Below are 23,195 nucleotides of genomic sequence, written 5' to 3'. Positions count from 1 at the left end.
CTTTTTTCCCAACATATTCTTCTCTATCCCGAGCTTTACATCTTCTCTCCCTCCCATTCTCTCTGGGCTGTTGAAGTGCTTGTTCTACTTAAGGCTTTTTCTAAGGGGTCTTTACATTCTTAAGTGCCACCAGAAAAGGTTAGTTGTCAGGTAGTTGTCCAGCTGTGGTTATGCAATATATTAATTGCGGGTGCTCTACTGCAAGCTACACTTGATGATGACGATATTTAAAGTATCTGGATTAAATTAGATTATAAGGGGGTGCTGTGATAAAATGGTGAACATTTTGAAATGTATTTGAGTATTCTTTTAAAAAAAAAAGTAAACCATATTTGGATATAACAAGGTTCTATTCCATTAGACTTGATTCTTCCCAGTTCCCTTCCTGTGCATCAGTGAAGATGTTACATCATAGTTAGGTTAGGTCAGGTCTATTTATATTTATATAGTGCAAAATCATAACAGATTATGTCGTGGCACTTTTCATTTAGAGCAGATCTATCATATGTTTTGATTGATAGCTAACTCAATATGTATTTTCCCTTGCAATCCTACACATGCATAGTGGAAAAATAAATGCTGACCTCATGGTGTTAAAATCCAAATCCATGACTCTGTCTTCTGCCGCTCTAAATCTAAAATTCTCTTGGCCATTTGATCATATATATATATATATATATATATATATATATATATATATATATATATATATATATATATATGCATATATACATGCATGTCAATAGGAAGCTTTAGGGGGGTTAGTGTTTGCATTGCCCCAGTCAAAGGTCATGACTAACCAATAAAATATTTCCAGAGAACCATCAATAATTCCGACAAGGAGACTAATACAGTATGGGATTGTGGGTAGGGGGAGGACGTCTGTTGTGCTTGCTCTGAGTAGAATGGATGAATAAGAGGCCAAAAGGTTACTGGACAGACTTCAGCCCCATGCCCCTGCACCCTCTCATATTTGCATTTGACAGCGACAGAAGCAATTATGAAGGTATACTTCAGACAGTTAAAATGGGAGAGGGCAAAGTGCAGAGCATCTAAAGCACTGGCTGGAGTCAAAGGTTAGGATGGACATAGACCATCATTGCATGAAAGTGGTAATGGAATAAAATATATAAAGACACAGACTGAAGAGGGAAAAAATATCATATTCATTCTATATTCATGTGATATTTTAACAGAGAAAATGAGAGAATTTGCCATTATATGGTGTTTGCCTGGATTACAGTAACTTGTTTGGGGTTTAATATGTGTGCATGTACTGTAAATTGTCTGACGCACCATCAGGATTAATGGCTATTGAATATGAATAGCCCCAGGTCAGGGAGGGTCATGGCATGCATTTAGCACCAGTGCCCGATGCCAAATGTAAAGGTCAAAGTGGAATTGCCTAAGTCGGAACAATGCATTGTTTGCTCATCCACATTTATGCATTACGTTGGCAGTGATTTATGGAGGGAGATAAGCGTATGGATGGACAGAAAACCCTTTCTTTCTCCTATCCCGTCAGGCTTGGTTAATACACCACTCACTCAAATCAATCACTATGTCACAGTGAATTGCCACTGAATGCTTCCCGCTCAGATTAAATACTAGCTTTGTCTTACGCTGCCTTCTCGCTCCAGCTCAGGAGAACCCACTAGCGGCGCTGCAATTTCACAAGCTCCATAGCAGTTCCAAAAGCTACGGTACAAAAGTTGTAAATATGTTCAAAGTCAATGCCATCAAGGCATTTCATGCTTGTGATACGCTATCGACGTAAGGTCTTCGATTGATTGCAAATAAACAAGGAGATAATGACATTTATTTTATACTAAGAGACTAAATCCTGTTTTAAATAACGTGTTCCCCCACCATTATGTTTTTCAAAAAGTTGTAGAGAGTGCAGCTTTATTATTCTCTTTTCAATGCATTTCGTTTGCACAGGAAGAATACAAACCTCAATGCCGTTTGTCTGCTGTCATCTGAATTCCAGGGCATTTAAAAAAAGTTCAATTTGGAGCAGATTTTATGCTGATAAAGAATATCACTTGATTAAACAAAATGTCCCCTCTTCTGTCATCTGGAGAACAACATTCCTGGTCCGCAGCCAGACGGGTTGCTCAGTATTTTGCAGGAGCAGACGCTCAGGGGGGTCTGGACTGGGCCATCGATTAACTCAATATTCTGGCTTTTAGCGTTTTGTAGGCCTCTTGAACATGTATATCTTACCCACATGCCTCTGCCTCCCTAAATGTGAAAACCAGCCTGTCACTGGTGCACCGCAGCCGTTGCAAACTACCCCCAAGTGGTTCAGAATCCGGCCAGAGAATAGCCCAAAAAGAAAACATTCTTTTGAACTGACGGCCAAAGCGGAAACATGGTCTAGTAAGTTGCTTTTGAACTTGAACCATAAAGACCAGATCCTTTCCTCAATTAGTAATACATTTTCTCTTTTCCATTATTACACGTTTTTCCATGGTAAGATCTAAAGGTGATAATGCATGACCATATACTATTATGTGGTGCATATTCTCATGTTACCTTTTTTTCAACTTGCATGTAACTTGAATATGACAAAAGAAAAAAACTGTGGTAGCCGATTTTGTAGTCAAGTGTTTATCTTGTGGAAATCATATAAATTCCCTTGCAGACACTGTAGACGTCAGCCGTTTCTCCATCTATCTTTCCTTCCCTTCCTCCTTCCCAAAAGTACTGAAGCCAGTTCATATACAGGACAAATTCTGGTCTGGTCTGTTCACCACAGGTCTTTGAAACACATCAGAATCTATTACCAACATGCCGATTCAGCCACTGCTGACAATACAAATCATGATAGGATGGAGCAGTGACTCCTTAAACACCCTTACTTATAGATCAAATCATATGAGTTGGGTTTGTCTCCTAGTGTGATCGTATATTTATATGGATGGACTGAAGATGCCATTACATCTGTCTTTAACCTGTGCCTGTTACTACACCATTCAAACAATAGATATAAATTGTTGTGTGTGTGTGTGTGTGTGTAGGGGCTTGTGTTTATCTGCTGGAGCATCCATCACTTGGCCGTAGGAGTTCCAAATCAGCTCCTTGTAAGTGGAGATTTATGCTGTAATGCATCAAATCAACAGACCTTTACAGTAAAATATGACTTTATCAATAGGCCTGATCAATAGTGCATGCAAGACAGTGTAATTATTACAGAGGTCTATATCAATAAAACTGTCATGCATGACCTCCTGCCAAAGGCTACGGAGCTGTGAGTCACAGACAGTGGAAGAAAGGTTTGTGTCATAGCCCTGAGATGTTCGATTACCTGTACAGTAGGTCTTGAATGTATGTACTCATCAGGACACGGTCGCCTCGAGTCAGGCGAAGAAAGTTTTTTCAGCTGGGACAACTGTATGTATGTCTATTGGATTTCATTCACCAATTAAAACTACTGGGTCTATTTAGATACAGATGTGCTTTGTTTTCTTGCACCTCTGCCGACATTACCGATAATAACCTTTAGAGCTGGGGATAACAGCCTTTACTGTAGTGGGTCTAAGAGTGGAGGAAAGACTGTAAAGAGAGCATTGTATTACACTAAATCGAGAGCACTCTGCATTAACACACACACACGCACATCTAGTACACTAGAGAGAGAGCGTGAGGCAGGGACCAATGAGGCAGTTTATATCGGGATTTTGTTTCACAGCCACGGCCTCCTGGGAGAGAGGGGTCTGCCAATAACACTTAAGAGACAGAGCAGGAAAAGTAAGTGCTTTTATTACAGCTCATCACTCATGTAATTTCTGGCAGCATTTGTGATTACAGATCAAGTGATTGACTAACTACACATTCGGCAGCTGAGTTATGAACTGGGTGCCTACCATTCCAGCCCCGGCAGATTCTCCATGTCAGCTGTAACTCATCCTCACCCACAGTGCTAAATCAAAGAGCACACTGCGGCCGGAAGAGTTAAATAATAACTTGAGCTTTATTGTAAATCTTTCAGAGATTCAACCTGTGTGGACGTCATCTTGGCTCTGATGTCGTACTGCATGGGGTAAAGAAGATGGTTGGAGGGGATCAATAGAAGGCCAGATGGAGATATTGATGGATGACAGGTAAGGTGTGCGCGTGCTTGGGGTCGTGTGTGTGAAGGTAAGATGACATGTGTGTGTGTGTGTGTGTGTGTATGAGGGGTGGGATTGAATCACCCTGTGTTAGGGTAGGTTAGGTTGAGAGCACAGCCCAGGGCGTCTAATCGACAGGTCTCACCTTGAATTGATCAGCCCGAGTCTCACAGGGCAAAGATGTGATACACACGACCAACACTTTCTCACATACAGCAAAACAAACCATAGGGAGTGTAGGCAACAACAGGGTGGGCGGATGGACGATGTCGATTAGTATCGCTGCCAGTGTGTTGTCAGTGTTTGATTTGGGAATTCGTAATAAACTCCAAAAATTTAGAAGCATTTTAGTTTTGCTTCTTCTTGAACAGCATTTTGTGACCCTTAAAATACTTTTGTTTCGATTCCGATACAAACAAAAACATTTTGGTTTTACCCTTAAACACTGGGATCAAGGAAATAAATAGGTTTGAAGGGAAGATGTATTCATGTCAGTTGAAATGAAAACCACGGTCAAGTTCACATAGAGACTAAACACAGGGGTCTTAGTATAGGAGTCTTAGTATAGCATAAAGAAGAAAAAAAATATAGCAATATGCTATATCTTTTTTATATAGCAATAAAAAAGATAGCATATTACAATATGAACAAGGTTATCGTATAGGATTTCAAAACAAAGTAATAAAGCAGTCACACTATTCTGTTTCATAAAAATGTCATAATATGACATGTCATGAAATGCCCTTTAAATTCATAAATATCAGTGGCATTTTCGTATTAAGTCATACGAATCTTTAAAAAAAAACAAAGTATTCTACGTCTTGAAAAGTCCATACATGAACGTATAGTTCTAATAAAAGTCAGAGTAGTTTATTTTTACAAAAAAAAAATCCATTGGAACTATTAGTATATGTCTTAGGAATGTCATTTGTAGTATATCATTTTAGTACACATCATGGAAAGAGATGTCTGTCATAAAAATTCTGGAAAAATGTTATAGTACATCATAAATAAGTTATAGTGTTGCATATGATAAAAAAGAAAGTTTTCACAAAAGGTCACAGTATTAAATGTCATATAAAGGTAGTACTATAATATGTCACCCAATGCCCAAAAATATTGTTATAAAAATGTGGAAAAGCCACTGTCTACTAACTCCATGCTGATGACACATTTTGAATTAAAAAAGTGGATCAAATTTTCTGCTTCATGAACCAGTCATTATAAGTCTGCAAAACACCACAAAATGAGTTTAAAAAAAGGTTAAAAAGTTATACTACACACATACCCATGTTGAGTAAAGGCAAAAAAAACCTCAACCATACGCCATCAATTTGTTTTAATTCATAAAGGAGCCACCAAATAATTTCAACTTGAAGTTTAAAGTGTATGAGACATTTCTGTCAAAAGAAAATCCTTCACAGGACTGAAACAAACCAGTTTGCACCGCAAGACCTCAAGGCTGATGAAGAACCTTGCTCAAAGAAACACAAATAAACCACAGCACTCAAAGGAAGTTTTGCTTCCTGAAACCATCTTATGGTACCTCTGCAGCAACTTGATTTCCTCACACTCAAAAGAGCTGCAGTCAATGAGTCAGACTGCAGAGGCAGACATAAAGACCCTCTTCTGTCTTACCAGAGGCCAAGATCTAAGGGGGCGGATCAGATGAATTACTCTGGTGCAGAGAATTAAATCGTGGATTCTTCAAAAGTAGTATCAAAAAAACAAAAAATGCGTCTGTGTCTCGGATAGTACATGAATAGTTCAGGAGAGGAAAAAGTTGGACGTGTGATCCCGGGGGAAACGGCGGGGATGACATTTTAGCTTTTTGTTCAGGGCTCAGATCAAGTCATGGAGGAAAGACTTGTGAACAGGAGACTTGAGCCCACGGAGGTCCACCAAGAGGTCTTGGTTTTGGCCTGGGAAAAAATTGGGGTCAGCTCCCCCTTTTTGGACCAATTCAATCAGATGGGTAGATCTTTCCTAAGGAGACAGAGACAAGAAAAATACCTCAGCCTCATAACTACTACATATAAAATTGTCAACATTTATGCTGACTGGGTCTACTACTGCTACTTGGTTCTGTAATGAATGCATTTTGTTAATAGAGTTGCCGCTATTTTCTGTGGAGATGCAGGTCCAGGAGGCTTGTTCCTGACGCAGGGGCTGGACGTGTGGGGAGTTGGTTAGCCTCTACCGGAAGACAGAAGAGATATGACATTAAAAAGCAATGAAAACCTTGCTATGTTGCAAAACATATGTCTCATTGTGTTTTTATTGATATGTTGCGCTAACGTCAGCCCCAAGCTAGCCTCTATTCAGCAAACAATGAGTGACTGTCACTGTGTGTCTATGAGCCCTGCGGAGTGGTTTGCTTTGTTGTTGGCCAGTAAATCCCAATAAAGTATTTGAATGAATGGCTATTTGTTAAACCATGTAGTCTCATTTTCTACTTTAACATAAAAGTACAGGATATTCAAAATATCAGCATCCAAGGCAATCATTGGCAGAGTGGGTCTGAGGAACACAACAGGAAGTGTAATGAAACTATGGCCCCTATTGCTCTTCAGTCCAAGTGAAGTAACTAAAGGCTCTTCCAGGGGGTTATTTGTTAAGTAACAGATGGAACCTTTCCAGTAACCTTCCCAACACTGGACTCAGTGTCCATAGTTGGATAAAAGGAAACCCCATTTGACAATGTTAAAATATTTCCGCCCCAATCTTGGGTAGTACAATAGTAAGAATTCATTCATGTGTGTACATTCATATTGCATGTGTATGTGTCGAGGTGAGAGAATAACCCTGGTATGGTTGCCTTCATCAGTGCACAGTGTAAATCTAATTGGCTTTATTAGGGGGCTTAAATCTAATACCAGCTCTGCGTGCAGCAGGCTTCTCTTAGTGTGTGTGTGTGTGTGTGTGTGTGTGCGCCGCAGTTGGATGTCTACGACTCACCACATTTCTCATTGACTGTTTTCTATGTAACAGTCATAAGTAAAAAGACTAATACGGTAATACAACTCCATTCCCTCCTCAGCCCCCACCAGGCAAAAAAAGCATTTAGGGGTTCAAGTCCAATGAAGCAGCAGCACTGTGGCACTAGATGTAACGTACAGACTTAAGGCAAGAGAAAAGACTGCGCCGCAACATTTGACCCCATTTAAAAACTTGATACCAATTAGAGAGTTATGAGAGTAAATAATTTAGGAGACCTCGCTTACTGAACACACACACACAAATAATCCTACAGTCATGCACACACGTACGCATGAACGTGCATCGACACGATCTCACGCATTAACCTATGAAGACATAACGCGCACTCCTATGCGTGCGCAGACACCGGGGCACACAGACACACACACACATAAAGATTCCACTATGCTCTGGAAACAGACTTCTTAATGAAGCCTTTCCCAAGTGAAAGTAGAGCAGAAATACACACTGGCCCATTTCTGCCTTCAGTTCGTCCTCCTCTCATCGCTCCATTCCTCTCCCTCACCTTTTCCACATCATTTGTTTTATTCATGTTTTGTTGTCTCACTCACTGTTGTGTCAATGAGTTAAATCACAACCCCTAATTTATGGCTCCAGGCAGAGACACTGCCACAAACGCGCCGGCTGATGAGAGGGGGTGACTGAAAACGTACGCGCCGAGCGCCGTGTAAATCTTATGACGGCGGTTACTGTCTTTTTATCTATGGTTATTTACATAGGAAATGACAACGTGTGCTGAAGAATGGCTCTGATACCAAATGAAAAAGGCTGTGCACTAGAGGAGAGGAAAGTGAGAGAAAGACAGAGTAGGGGATGGGGGGGGACGAGAGAGTAAATCCAGCGACACTGAGTGGGGAGCACTCAGGTGTGGTGAGAGGATTATACAAAAACCCTGAGTATGAATGACAGTAAACACCTGAATGACAGAGACGGGGAGGGGAGGGGCGGAGGCCTGTGTGTGTGTTTGTGTGTGTGTCTCTAGGAGGTGTGAGTGAATGTCGCCACTCAATGCTGCGAGGGCTCTACTGTTTACTAAAGTGCAACTTGTTTTGCTACAGCAAGAAACTGAAACAAATTTAAGAAAAGGACGTGTTGGAATAAGGATGTCACGAGGCAGGAAGGTGATGATATCAATCAGGAGCGATCCACTGAGAATTCAGGAGCTGTTTGGTTAGCTAGTGAATTATATATTAAGCTATACAGCATGCAAGTAGGTAAATAAAAGGACTGGAGAGCAGGAAAGAGGATACATGTTTTATCTTACTTCTCTCTCGTGCATCAGTATGAGATCACTGAAAAGGTCCCTGAAACGCAACACATTCCCTGTATTCTCTACAACACAAACACACAAATCAGCCCCTCCGATTAACCCTTTTTGTCTTATGTCATCAAATTCTTTATTTCACGACTGTTTAATTGCCTTGTTACCTTTAAAACATTTTTTTTCCAATCAGAGATTGTGTGTCAATTTCTATTTTCATGCAACTGGGTAAGCTGAAGGCTTTTAAAAAAAAAAAAGCGTATTTCTTTGCAAGCCACGAGAAGGAGTGCCAACACCGGCCTCCTCTTGTGTAATGCTACCATGCTTTTTTAAACTTTGGCTTTAGGTTCCATTCAAAAGGGAGCAATGCGTGTCGATTCCTAGATCTGCTCTTAGTGAAATCCCTCACCTCTGGAGCTATATCACTGTACAGTGCTGACTCTACATGAAGCGTGACCTCGTTTCCCCCTCGGCGACCCCCTCCTTCCCTTCACAGTCTTGGAAGATAGAGCAGCACAGGGGAAACGCATGCCAAGGCTGTAGACACTTTTAAGCAAAGATTAAAGGTTTTTCTTTTTAATCAGTCATTTGGCAGCAATGTTAGCCTTTCACCATAGTGCAGCTAAGGATCAATTTTTAATGCTGCTGTGCAGAGAGCAGACAGGGTGATTGGCAAGAGAGAAGCTATTTACAAAGGATCTATTTACAAATTTCCAATAGAAATATGCAGAGGGCACAATTGACATCTCTTACAGAATTTTAAAGAAGCTCTTTTCCTCTCTTTCGTCATGAGGCACGACCTCTGTGAGCCCCTGATGATCACTGTTCTCCCTGTGTGTAAGAGAGCATGTGTGTGTTCACTCTCATGCGTCTCACATGTACTGTAAGAACAATAAAGGCATCTACACCTCTCCCTTGTGTTGCATTGTGTTACATTTCTCCGTGTTGTACTGCCACAGGCGGGGTAAGTAGGTCAATCAACCCTTGTGGAAACAGATCACAAGAATCCACCAACAACATGCTAATGAAAATGACTCTTTTTAAAATGCATATACTTACTCCTTCATGCCACAGTAAACATAATAAGGAGAAGTTTCTTTGAGTAAGAAAAAACCATCACATGAATGTACAGTGAATCTTAGTGGATTAAAGGGTTGAGACGTTTAAACCGTGCGCGAAATAGACTGAGCCAAGTCCCCATGAAAGACAACTGAGACCTTGGGACGACTACGACGATTAAGTTCATGTTTGGGCACTTCTGTCTTCCATGGAACAGTCTTCATATCCATCCGCGAATCGAAACATGTATTACTCCATCCATTTTTCAGTCCTCCATTCCTTCGTTATCTAACCATCCATCCATTCATTCAGGTAGTCAACCAACCTTCCAGCCGACCAACCCACACGCCATTGATCCAATGATTGACCCTGCACTGGGTGGATCAATAATCTCTTAAATGGCCTCATTGTAAGAGCTTAGGAACAATGGCCAGGCGTTGTTTGTGCAGTTCATTTCCAAGGTAGCAAGGCCACGCGTGGCTCCAACCAGAGACAACTCTCTTCTCTCCTCCACTTATCTGATCGCAGCAAAGAGAAAAGAGGAGAGGCTGAATACTGTGCACATGCAATAAAGGGAGCAGTGGTACATGCAAAACAATTTCTGGCATACAGCAGTTTTACAGACACATAACTGTTCCATAGGCAAGTCACAGATGAGAGTAATACTATTTAGAGATCAACAATCAACACCACCAGGGTAAAGAAAACTCATCATTTTCACTTAAATAACTGTAATATTACTCAAAGTAATTCAGTATTTTGTGGAAACAAATAATGGATTGAATTGTAAACACACCATTCAAAGTTGTCTCAACAACAGCAGAGGCGCCTGCTCGCTGACCGTAGTCTGGGTTTTGGGGCTCACCAGCTGTTGAAAGCAAACACCAGACACAATCTAACATAGTTCACACACTAGCCTGGTGGTATTTCAGTGTGTAGAACAGGTCACACTTTAACAGCACGGTTGGAGGTTCACTCCCTGGTTACAACAACCTGCATGTCAAAGTGTCCTTGAGCAAGACACAGTTGCCCTCTGGCCACAGACTTCAACCCAATGCTCTTTGAACTGCTTCAGTTGACTCAAATACAGATGTTAAATGTCACGTGGGTACCTATACGAGTCCTGTAAAAGGTTTTCTTAGGGGGTGATAGCTGATGCTTGAGTGATTCCTTTCGTATGTCTATATGTCGTTTTAGGGATATTCTACTGATTCTGCTTATAAAGCACATCGACCTGCAGAAGCAGTGGTGCTCTATAGACTCGTGTTCGGTGTATCTCTGTGCAGCCTATTGTGGCTCGGTGTGCATACAGAAGCACTGCTGGCTTAGAGCTGACGCCAGGTCTTGGCATTAAATGACTGGTACTCTGACAACTCTCAGAGTTCTGTCACTGAGGTTCACAGGCCTTGTTAGCCAAGGTGTCAGCAGGGGTGTGGGGGGGGTCCCCCGACTGTGTGTGAGTGTATCTCTGTGTGTGTATAGCTGTGTGCGAGGTGAACATTAGACAGCACTCCTACCTCCACCTCCTCACCTGACACCAGCAATAAAACCAAACCGTGCAAGGTGCTATACTGTGTGTGTGTGTTTGGAGGATGGGGGTAGGGGGGGTATCCACACGCAAAAAAGGGGGCATGTGTGCTGCAGGGTTGTAGCTGCTGTCACCAATTTGCCTGGGCCTCCAGACGGGAGTAGTAGCAAGGTGACGGAGCCGTGGCTTGATAAACACAGAAGCCCTGTTTCGATTTCCCATCCAGTCCACTTTGGAAAGACATGGCTCTTCCAGGTCGCTCTCGGCCCAGGGAAGAAAAAGGTGGAAGAGGAGGAGGAAGGGGGCAAAGAAGGGAGGAGAGCCACTAGAGAGACATAGTGAGCAACAATAGCAGCCAGGAGGAGGGTTGAGAGAGAGAGAGAGAGAGAGAGAGAGAGAGCTATAGGAGGAAGCGAGAAGAAGTTGACAGACCTGTTGGGACCACAAGTATTGACTTCCACAAAGATGACAGACCATCTTTCATCGACGGATGACACAGGGAGAGAAAAATACAGAATACAGATAGAGGAACAATTAAAGTGAGGGAATTTAGAAATCTTCGTGATCCTCTGGCGCAACTTGACACCCTCAAAAATATTGTCTTAGGGAGAAAACACAACACACAGCACAACACTCCCGGCCATCCATTCTCCCATTTGTTTCTTTTGCTTTCTAAACAACTTCTATGTTCCGCCCTTCAACTGACATCAGAAGTTTAAAGACCAGCTCCGGTTGCAAGAGCAGAGAAGTGCCAGGGAGGGAGGTGAGGCGCCAAACTCCCCTCTGCCCCCCAGAGAGTTAAGGAGATCACAATTTAACCCCCCCACACACACACCAACCCCACCCTGCCGCCTCTCTACTCCGTGCCTTAATACCAACATAAGAGGACAAGTGTGGGCTTTAAGCACCAATGATCAAACAGCAGCGGCTGCTGGTTGCGCTCGGCTCAGGACGGTTGGCCTAATAGGATTGGAAGCCCCCAGGTGAGCCAAAGGACACCTCCAATCAACATGATTAGCCAAATGCTGAGCAGCATTCCAAGCAACAGCTTTAAGTGATGTATGGTGCTAGGAAGGATCCCATAGGTTGTGCAGAATGAAAGCAAGTCATGGAGTACAGTTGCCATGGTTGGCAGTGCGTGACAAAATTAGTCTGGGATTGATGCTTTAAAATTGCATGCAGTTTATACACGTCAGAAGAAGAATTTGAGTGTTTGATAATCATGACCAAGTTCACAAAAGTGTGTGATGTGTGCAGCTGTGGAATAATCTTGTCTTCTCGGCTACTTGTAAAACAGCATGTGTTGTATACACAGACGCACGGGGTTGATGCAAGACAATACGCGCAGTACCAGGAGCTGCATGCTCTCACCATTCCCAAGTTCATTCTCACCTACATGTGCGGACAAACGTTGCGCGGCGATAAATATACACCCACACTCACCCACAGGCAGGCTTCTGTAAACTCATCACACCCAAAAAACAATTACCAGAGACTGAGCTCATCACTGACTAAGCAAAAGTCATCCAGCGTGTAAAACACACAATATAATTAGCACGCATCAGGCTGCTGTGTCCTACTGTGCATTAATGATGCTTCCCTCTGAAGTGAATGATGGTTTGATGAGTGAGAAAGTGAGTAAGGAGGGGCGTTGAGGAGGAGCAAGGCTTAATTTGAAGGGGAAGAGAAGCAAGAGTGGAGGGAAAAGAGCGGAATTGGACTGGTTAAATTTCGGGCACGCACATTCATTGCCTGGAAACTAATAATCAGAGAGACATGAACGTTTAGGGATTGATGACATATTACTTACTTTAGGTGAGGGCCATTAAATGCCAGGTACATCACACACCTGTATAGAATAGAAATGCTGTTTATCCTTCTAAACAGTGCAAGACTTTTCGAAAGAATCCCTCACAACAGAGTTTGTGGCTTTAGCTGAAACAAATAAGACCGTATTAAGAAGATAATTTTCCTTCTGTATATGAGGAAGTTACAATTAGAGATGAGAGGTTTTCCAGGTCTGTTTCATCAAGGTTTTTTCTATATAAATGAATCATGCCCTTCTGGAAACATCCCTATCTGTGACATTTCTATCAGCAGTGGAATTATTTTGTGACATCATTGATTGGGGAGTGTGAACGACTGCATTCAACTTTAACCATATGAAGCAGTGCAGACTCAGCTTTAAGGTATACGATTCAGTTTCAACCCATGACCTTCTGAAAAGATAAAATGGTCTTTTTTTTATAGTCACCTTTCTTGGCTAGTGAAACCGGCTGTGGGGTCCAGAGCTTTTTGGGGCCTGGATAATCAACGAGCCGGAGACCCCAGAGAAGCAGCTTTCCGGATGCTGAATATTTGAACAAATGGGCGATATGTTGAGACAGATACATCAGAAATACATCCAATGTCATCTCCTCGCATGCTCCCACCCTCTACAATGTATTGCCTGAACTGCCGTTAGTAGGTCCCTGATAACAGATTTAACCTCAAATGCACAAACATTTTGTTGTCAACCTGTAGCTTCAGTGGAGGAATTGGTGTAGCCATCGGGGGCCATAAGGACATCTGGCCACAGTCTATTGTAGATTAGCTCTATCCGGAGCCTCACAACTCAGATTTACTATAAATTAAAAAGAGAACACTGACCATCAATTAGAAATAGTTAAAAGGATACTTGACACTTATCAAAGACACACGCGCACACACACACACACACTGTCAATGTACTCACATACAGCAAACACTCAAGCATCCACTCACTCATGCAACCTCTGTCTGCATATTTAAACCTGCCACTAATACATTTATATTTACTGCCTGCATTGAGGACTTTTAAATTATAGCTTACAATAAACCTGGCACACACATCTCAAAAGCTCTTTCAGGGGATGTTAAAGCAATATAGTAAGCAATTTTCCAAAGTGGATTACAAATTTCACATGCAGGTTTTATTGCACATTACGATAACTTAACCACATCTAAATGTTCCGCATAAATGGGAAATATGTGCTGCTTAATATGCTATTTTTCATTTTTTAAGAAGCGCTTTGTAAACTCTGCCAAGCAAGGGAGCATGCTGGTTTGTGTGGTGGGGGAGTCAATAATCTTTATGAGGTGGATTTTAATTACAAGGAGATAACTGTGTATCCTCCTCACGGCAATCCTCCATCAATCTCTATTCTGCATCAAGCCATGGCACCCATAGACACACATGGATAAACACACACACACACACACACACACACACACACACACACACACACACACACACACACACACACACACACACAGATACGATTGATCAATCTTTCATTAATGTATTTTTCTCATATCTGCGACTCAAACCTTATAAAAGCATATGAGGCAGGACATGCTGGATGCAGAAAATAAGCATGGTAACACTACTAACATATGCAGGTACATACACGCAAACTGAACAAAACACATGAAGACACAGAAGCTGGCAGGGTAATCTAGCTAAAAAAGGTTAAAGCTGATGTTTTCCCAAAGAACGACGGTCTGCGAAAGGTCAGATCAATCATTTGCTAAGCGTGCCTCGTAAGCAATCCGTAAAGAGCTTGTTTTTAAATAATACCATTTATGAGACCATTTAAAGACATAACTGACACCTGAAGGCATCACGTCACTCCAAATAGTCGTCATTGTGACAAGAATTCCAATGCAACCAAACTCACTACGGTGACTGCAGTAACTTTCATTTAATGAACCAGTTGCATTTTGAGCCAAAACATTGCAGAGCCAGCAGACGTCTCTGTTCAACAATAAGCAATTGTTTTAAGAGAGTATTGCAGCACATCTGCACCGCGGAGGTAGATGCAAACCTGTCTTTAAACAAGTATGCATTTTTTTCTTTAACTGACTGATGTTGCATTTATACAATCTGAGTGTTTTTAAGGCTCTTGGTTTAGCTTTTTAGGAATTACCGGATAGATAGCCAAGCTTGGGGAAAAGCTGACTTAAAGTGATGGTCTGCCTCCTTATCTTTCTGTCTTATTAATAACAAAGTAGCTGCAGGGAAAGTCTTTGCGGGTTTAGGGGGTCACTGGTTGAACAACAAATCAATTCATTATGCATATCATCTATCATATAACATTAAAAAACGCTTCGTTTGAGAGATATTGAGAGCTAATGAGGTTGTATTTGTGCTGCGAGTCATGTCATTTGAGGACACTGAATCCTTGTAGTGTTAATTAAAACTCAATGAAATGATCTAGAGGAAAATTTGCATGGCTAAAAGCCACGGTGTGGGACACTGTTTGGAAAATAAGGTTTACAAGTGAGTGAGTTGTTATTATATTATGTAGAATTAATAAAACATCTGGGGATCTTTCAAAAAGATCACAATGAGCGATATATCTGCAGTGACAATAAAGGTTTGAGTTATAATGAAAAGCTTCCACAATAAGGTTTTAACTCTTTAGCTCACAATTTAATAGTGATAACCTTTGCATAACTTCATAACTAAGTATCAAAATCAGCGAGAAGATTAGATATAGTCCTAAATGCTTATCATCGAGTCTTTTATTTGTAATATTTGTGGCTGATACTGGGGCAGGATCAGCGGAAGGGAAAAAGAGGACAGTGAGCGGACGAAAAAAGAATCAGCTGTTTAACAGATTGGAGACAGTGACGGGATTAGAAATGATTTGAAACCGATGCTGAACTGGTTCACTTCCTTCAAGACTGATATGTAATATGATAGCATATCTTGTTAATGAAATATGTGGTAGAATGTAGTTCAACATCAATAGATCCATTTAGAATTCATTGTAATGCGAGTTGAATGTAAAAAGCACTTGCTTCTGAAAATGATGCGCAGAATGCACCAGGCAGTAACAGTAACTTGCAACAACAAGCATGTTAACAAACATGCCGTGCTTAAAAAAGTCCTCCATTTACTCTCTTCCAAAACAAATGCATACACTCGCTGGAGCGATGACGGCTTTGGTCCAAAGGGATCCCCAAACTCAGGTTCCTTGTAGTTGCTTTTATTGCACTTAACACTTCAAGTCTAAAATACTTCAGGCATGGAAAAGATGAAAAGCGCTTTGCTAGCAGGTTGGGTTCTCGGCTCACCTGTGACGGCTGCACTGTGGGGGTCTCCTGCTTGGATCCGTGTGACCTCGCCTGGCTGAGAATAGTTAAGAAGACAAGGAGGTTTGGATCCTGTCGTCCCCAAGTCAAAGCTGTCCCTGCAAGCGAAACGATAATTTTCCTGTCAGTCAACAGGATTAAATAAAAGTTTAATTCCAAATGATTTCGCTGCTCGTGGATATAATAGTTAAATAAGGACACATGTCGTCTGAGTGGTATTTCAATTTTTGGGACAGAGCAATTTTCCCATTTTGCGTGGCACCAGCAAGTGAATGAGTTCTTCCTCTCGTCCAAATTCACGACATGTAAACTTGGCTCTTTGTCAAAGATAAATTACAATACTCTTTGATAAAAGTCAAGTGCATCCTATGGGCTGCTTTAATATACTAATAACCTTGGTTATAGATGATATTGTCAACCGGCAATTCATCTTGGCTCAAATTGTTGTTATAAAAAGGCACACTGCATATTTCTATTTCACCGACCAAAAATCCCCTGCGCTTCATGTTTAATTTACCATTGTGTGCGACTGCGTGGCAACGCGATCCCTCATCGGCGAGGAGGTCTGTGCTAAACTTCTATTTAAACACAACGGTTTAATAACCAAGGCGTCTCGCACAGTGCAATCTAATGCGTTGTCCTCAATTTACATCTCTTTCATTGTGTTTCCAATGGTAAGGCTGCTGCATTTGACTTCTCTCAGCTGTCCTGCTCTTCTCTTTTCGCCTCGCTCCTGCAGAGATAAAGGGCTTTCTGCACGGTGCTCGTGTGCACACCGACATGCCCTGGCATATGTTTGAAAGTGAGCACAATATGTGTGGGTTTACATTTGAGTGTCTGTGTGCGCCATGCAGTAATCTGGGTATTTAATTGCTTATTCGTATGTGTGCTACTGTGAGGATTTGTAGATGCGAGGCAGCATATGTTCCTGCTGTGAGTGTGTGTGTCTATGTATTTATAGTTATGAGTGTATGTGCTTCCATCACTGTGTGTGTGTGTGTAATTTTACTTGTAGTTAGGTACAGTAAGTGAGCAGATGTGTCCGTACCTTTGTGCACCTGAGTGTGTGCACTAGTTTGTGTGTCTGAACGGGTTTCTTCTTCTAAGTGTGTATTTTGTGTGTGTGTGTGTGTCTGAGTGAATGAGCACTGTCAGGTGCTGCTCCATGCTGTGCCAGCTGCATCTGGAGCCATCTGTTTTGGTGCTCAGTGGGAGGGGAGCGGATGACTTTAATGTACTTGAACCCCAGACAGACCTTTCCCAGACATTCGTCAGTATGAAACAAAGACAACTGGGCCCAGTCAAGCTGAACAGACTGATCTGGGTGGTGAGCAGTAGACAGACGCGTTGGTTACACTGTAACCCCGGTCAGACTCACTAGGGAGCCTTTGGCAATCAGAGATACACAAACACTGGAATCTGTTTCAATGATAGGAGAGTCGTGTTTCGGTATGGGAGGACACTCTAACCCGCCTTTAGCTTATCGTCACAGTTCTGATGCCCATTTTCTACAATGTGATCCAGGTTTACTTTATTTGATCAATCTGACTTTTATCTATTTTACAATCCAGCTAATGTGTTCACTATTTAATTATAATTCCTAACTTTGTTGAAACCTGCGTTCAAAACAATGCACTTTTTTTTATCTTTGTGGCTCATAAAGACTGGATTATGAGCACGTAGCGACTTGAAACCTGGAATTTAGACTTGGGACTGTCCCTCCATTAGTCTCAATACACTATAGACTACACTCAGGACAAACTGCACTTAACACCTAACCTATACAACTAAGAACAGCACAATAGACAAACAAAGAGAAGACAGAGGGCTAGTAATGATCTTGCAGCCACAATATGATTAGTGAAGCACAAAATCAATTAATGCAGCGGTGGAATCAATAGGTGTGCCTCAGCATATATGTCCTGCAGTTAATTAATAAACAAAAAGGACATTAAGCAGCAGAGCATCAGACTGTGGCAACGACTGTCATCAGTCACAACGTGCGTACTGATGGCATCAGCAGGAAGGGAAAGGGAAAACACAGACAGTTATAAATGTGAGCATGGCGGAATGCCGAACGCACCCACAGGCAACAACGCTAACACTATGCATGCATACATTTGACGCTGCACAGTCACACACTTATGCTCCAGCGCTTACGCACGTACACAAACAGGCCTTTGTTCTTCATCTTCGCTTCCCTCCCGCAGAGGAAGAACTGCAGAAGCAGTGTGTCAATAATGCTTATTTTGATCCAGGACAATATGGGCATCAAACAGGACAAAGGTTCGATGCAGCCTGAACGGTGTTGTAGACAAGCCCACCACCATCACTTGTTATTTACACATGCCCCCCATGAGTCATTTGTCATTACTATAAATACAGCGTTACGGTCGAACATACATAACACATTTCCTCTGCTTTCATGTGTCTGTATGTCAGACATTCACATGTTTTAGTTTTGTTTTTTTACCGTCATTATTTGTTGATCGGGCACTACACATTTTGGTCAGATTTATTTATTTATTTGATCTGTAGCTCATCTCTGTACTACCGTCATTGACTGTATGAGGGAGTTTTCTTCCCTTCCAGTCGAAAAAATCTATTGGTTATTGGTTTATTGTTATTGCAATTCAGATCTCTGACCGCTGGAACTGCAGGAAACTACGTTAGCAGACAGTTGACCCTGTTATCACACAGCTAACATTAGGAATCGATTCAGGGCTCCAGACTGAGAATATATTTGGCTGTTTTTAGGTTGAGGGCATCAACAGGTTAGCTGTTTCACTAAACAACCCATGACGCTAGTGATGAGGATTTAGATTTCAACCTTTTATATTTTTGTACTTCCTCCCAAGAGAAAAAAAGTGATTGTTTACGCCACAAAAGGTTTGACATTTGTTTGTTTTCCTGCTCCCTTTAAAACTTACTTGCTCCTCTTGTTTTACTGGTACCATGTTGATGATGGCCGAGGCGCTCTCTCGCTGATATTCAAATTCCTTCTCACCTCAAGCATGTGATACAGCGCAGGCCGTCCATCTTTAAGTCTCAATAGGAGGAAAACAACGAGATTTCTATCGGTAATACTATTACCAGCTGTAATAGGGTTAGAGCAGCCTGGATTTACCTTGGTAAGGCAGAGGGAAACTTTATTAGGTTTAAGACCTTTTGCTAAACTACTTTTTCTGCTGCTACTGATATATAAGAGCCTTTAAGCCCTAGAGAGAGAGAGAGAGAGAGAGAGAGAGAGAGAGAGAGGTATCAGATTTGAATAAAAAAAGTTCAAGATGGCCCCTCAACTCAATTCTTCGCCAGAGACAAAACAAAGTGTTATCTTTGAGGAGGTGGAACCTTTTCTTATTTCTTTACGTGTTGACGGGAGCATAGTTTTGGTGTGGCTGATTACAGGAGGAGTCTTAATCAGGTGGCGCAGACTGCTCGGGGGCCCCTGGGGCTGAGAGTATCCTACATCCTGTCAGACTGCAGAGAGAAACAATCAATCATCAGAACGGCTCCAAGACGGAGGCGAGGGAGAGGGTCGGAAGATGGGGAAAAATGGAGGGAGAGGAGAAAGAAAGAACATGATGAGAAAAAGACTGGGGCCTTCGCAGGAACTAATATGGAGTTATATAGGCGCAAGAATGCAAATGCAAATCCAATGAGTCCAGTTGGACCAGAGGCCGCCCTTAAAGAGTGCGGTGTGGGAGCAAAGGCCGCGTCAGAGCCCATAACAACGGATGTCTCCACTGCTCCCTGGCCTTCACCTACATGTTTGCTTCACTGTCCCGGCGAAGCATCATCTTCTCCGTCACGCTGTTAAAGTAATGGCAGTAGTTTCAGACGACCTCGCAGATAAACTGCAAAGTAGGGAGGAAAAAGAATCAGAGAGAGAGAGAGGGGGGGGGGGGGGGGTTGAGAAGGGCCTAGGTTTTACACTCTCTGGGATCTGTCAAAGGGATGTGTAATGATGCGTCCCTTTAAAGAACGTATTAAATGAAAGGCCAGAACAATCCTCTGTGGCAGGTGGGATTCTTTATCTAGCAGAGGGGGAGAGACAAAACAGGGCCAACAAATACACACACACACACACACACACACACACACACACACACACACACACGCACTTCTTGCACATACTTTATGCTGTGTACATTCAAAGGAGAATGCACATATATAAACTGCAGAGGATGATTTCCTTCTCTGAACATGTTGAATGACCAAACAGCAGATCCCATGAAGGTCCTATGAAGGAGATTAAGTGTTTGAAAGGAGGGCTCGGATATGGATCTCCCCCAACATCTTTTAATCTCTAATGAGAGGAAAGAAATGTGGAAGATGTTTGAGTGGGAATGTGAAAAAACAAAAAAGGAGCGAGGAACACTGGGAACATAGATGTGATGAGTTTTGTGTCATGCTAAGTCTGTCTCTCCCGGCAGGGCCAAAAGTGGAAAAATGTTTAGCTCACCTCTTGGCCCATCCCCCAGGAGAACGCATTCCCACCGTCTGAAAAAAAAGAGACAGAGAGAAGACCGTACACAACCAACGTTCTGCAAACAATTCAAGAGAGGCAACAGATATGAGCCTGGGGTTGAAATGGAGAAGAAAAAGTAAAAACAAAGGCGGAGGGAGAGAAGGAAATGCGCAGCTGACAAAAGTGGCTCAAGCATCATACATCAAGCACTTGTTACCTCTCCTGGTGCCTGTGATTGCACATGACTGCAAACAAGTCAGTGATAAAAATCTGAAGAAAGATGAGACCGATCGGGCTGGCTTTAAAGATCATCAATCACGGCCCTGTAAGCTCAGATATTATTAGTTCAAGTAAAGCTGCACTCTTCCATTTTATGGACATCATAAAAGACTTTGGGGGGGTGGCTGTTGGGGGGGGTTGGGGTGGAGTGGAGGAGATTCCCCAGTGTTTTAACTAGGACCGGGATGGATGTGTTTGGAAAAGCAGACCGGATGGATGGACAGCTCTAATGTAGGAACCCTAACTTAATCACTCACACAGCACCGGGCCCCCCGGGGGGAAGGAATGCGGGATGGGAGTGTAAGGCCCTACTTACAATATGTTAGAGTAAGTAATGGTGTAAGGTAAAACGGGGCCGTGCGTGTTTGTGAGTTATCTGTGTGCGCGGGTACGACCTTTTAAGACTTGGAAACGTTTATACGAACCTTTGGACTCAGTGTCACGTTGCCGTGTCTTTAAAGTGTGACACACTGTGACCACTAACAAGAATTACCATCAAGATTATGTAAAAGATTATGAGTATTGATTTGTATTTGCTTAAGTGTGCCCCCCCCAACTAATTCTGATACACTGACACCTGTTCACTAATATTCCAGTTATGTGAATCATTTTAGCATATTAAGAACCATTTTTGGCCCTAGAATGTTGCTTTTTTCAACCGATACATGAAACACTACAAAGATTTTGAGAATGCAAGATAACATGTCTGGGAATACCTTCCATCACATTGATTAACTTAAATGATCATTTATTTCTTGTCTAAAATGATGGTCAGTCTATACTATAATAGATATAATTCCTGAGCATTGTCTATATTTTACACTTATGCCACAAAACTTTTTTTTTTCTTTCTTTCTCCCTTTCTTGTCCTCCTGCCTGCCAGTGAGAACATAAAGGCCAGTGTGAAGTCCATCACTGCCTGGTGAATAGCTGCCCTTTGTGCGGTCTTAATTCACAGGCTGAAAGGACCCCGGACCCGCCATAGCACCTCTGTGTGCTGCCTGTTTTTATAGTGCTTGCATGTTATCTGAGGTTTTGTTATCGGTTAAATACATCAGGTTTAATCAAATTTTGAGGGTACAAAAATCAGAGGGCTGACCACGTATGTAACCAGTATTCCAGATTCCTTTCCAGGTCAAATAAAGACAATTCTGATGCCAACACTGGATCTCGCAGTCACTAAGCTCTACACTGTTGTCAAGGAAACCTGACCGTTTTTTTTATGGTTGCCATGACCTTATTTAATATATAGACCCCCTCGCCCCTCCATATATTACCATTTTAACATACCCTAAGCACATGGGGTTACAGCCAGTCCGTGTCAACGTTTAGAAAATATCTCATTTTGAGCAACAAAACTTTTCTTTTCTCTGACTTTGGCCTTTGTTCAAATGGATCGTTGCAGATGGCATCAATAACACACCACCATCTCTCCCTGTCATTCTCTCTCCTCTGTCAGAGACCTTTGGCGGGCTAGTTAGGCCTGACACGGGCAGCGAGTGAACAAAAGCACTGCACGGCTTAGGGCTGCCCTGGAATGTCAGCGGGTTCACATTTCACATGCAGATGCGTGACCCCTGAGCCCTTTAGTGGGAAGGTGCGCTTTAACCTCACAGAGAAGGAAGAGGGAGAAGGGGGGGGTAAGGGGCACTTTGAGGGGAATCTGGAATGGGGGTGGGGGTAAAGAATTGGACTGAGTCTGCACTGCTTGCATCTGTTCTTAAAATGCAAGTGTCTCTCACGGTCTATCTTTTCTCCGTCTTTTCCAAAATACTGCTGCACATAGTTAAACTCTGCTGATATACCTTATAGAATATTATAATTGTCGATATTTTGAAAACTTGTCAGAGCTGACTCCTTTATGTGGTGTCTGTGATGCACCCCCCCCCCCCCCCCCTCTTTCCCCTTCTTCGAACACATGAAAGCATTAACTTTTAGAGTGCATACTTAAGATTTCTCCCCAAATGATTGAAAAGCACAATGGGAGGGGTTATGTAAGGCAAAAGTACTGTGAGCTCCGCAAAAGAAACCAAAGCTACTGTCATCTGCTCTCTGTAGGCCAAGGCAGGCACAGTTTCAACTCAAGGGCTTCACACTTCTATAACTTGTTCTCCTTCCCTCGCTGCTCTCCCTGTTCTAACTCTCTCTACACCCGTTTGCTTCTGCCTCTATCCTTTGCTCTCGATAGCGGAAACTTCAAAGACAATAATATCGCCTGCAAACTTCAAGCACGTTTGTTTGTTTTGACCCCGAAGCCCCTTGCTACAACCCTCGAACCTCCAACTTGCAAGTGCTGCAAAATAAATGAGCAAAGAGAGACCTGCTCCAGAGCTGCTGTTTATTCCTGCAACTCTCATACTCCAA

At 42.3% G+C, this 23,195-nt stretch overlaps 2 long non-coding RNA genes across 5 annotated transcripts in view; one reads left to right on the top strand and one right to left on the bottom strand.

Annotated features, from left to right (window-relative positions):
* Positions 1-3,746: 3,746 nt before the first annotated feature.
* LOC120830819 (uncharacterized) overlaps positions 3,747-23,195 on the bottom strand; it is a 257,053-nt gene continuing 237,604 nt past the window's right edge. For 2 of the 4 annotated variants that reach the window (XR_013452113.1, XR_013452115.1), the window contains 5 exons: positions 20,547-20,584; positions 16,064-16,179; positions 13,218-13,313; positions 12,774-12,812; positions 5,739-6,311 (listed from right to left, as the gene is read on the bottom strand). This is a non-coding gene — a long non-coding RNA (uncharacterized LOC120830819). Of the gene's footprint in view, positions 6,312-12,773; positions 12,813-13,217; positions 13,314-16,063; positions 16,180-19,849; positions 19,939-20,546; positions 20,585-23,195 lie in introns of all 4 variants that reach the window. The other 2 variants (XR_013452116.1, XR_013452114.1) reach the window with 2 other exon arrangements.
* On the top strand, positions 3,995-6,538 carry LOC144386403 (uncharacterized). The gene is made up of 2 exons (XR_013452121.1): positions 3,995-4,106; positions 6,256-6,538. It is a non-coding gene; the product is annotated as an uncharacterized LOC144386403 (long non-coding RNA).

The sequence above is a fragment of the Gasterosteus aculeatus genome, chromosome 13 (genome assembly GCF_964276395.1).
Source record: "Gasterosteus aculeatus chromosome 13, fGasAcu3.hap1.1, whole genome shotgun sequence".
In the NCBI taxonomy this organism is placed as follows: domain Eukaryota; kingdom Metazoa; phylum Chordata; class Actinopteri; order Perciformes; family Gasterosteidae; genus Gasterosteus; species Gasterosteus aculeatus.
Note: the sequence above shows the minus strand (reverse complement) of the source record. Positions and strands in the feature narration are given on the sequence as shown.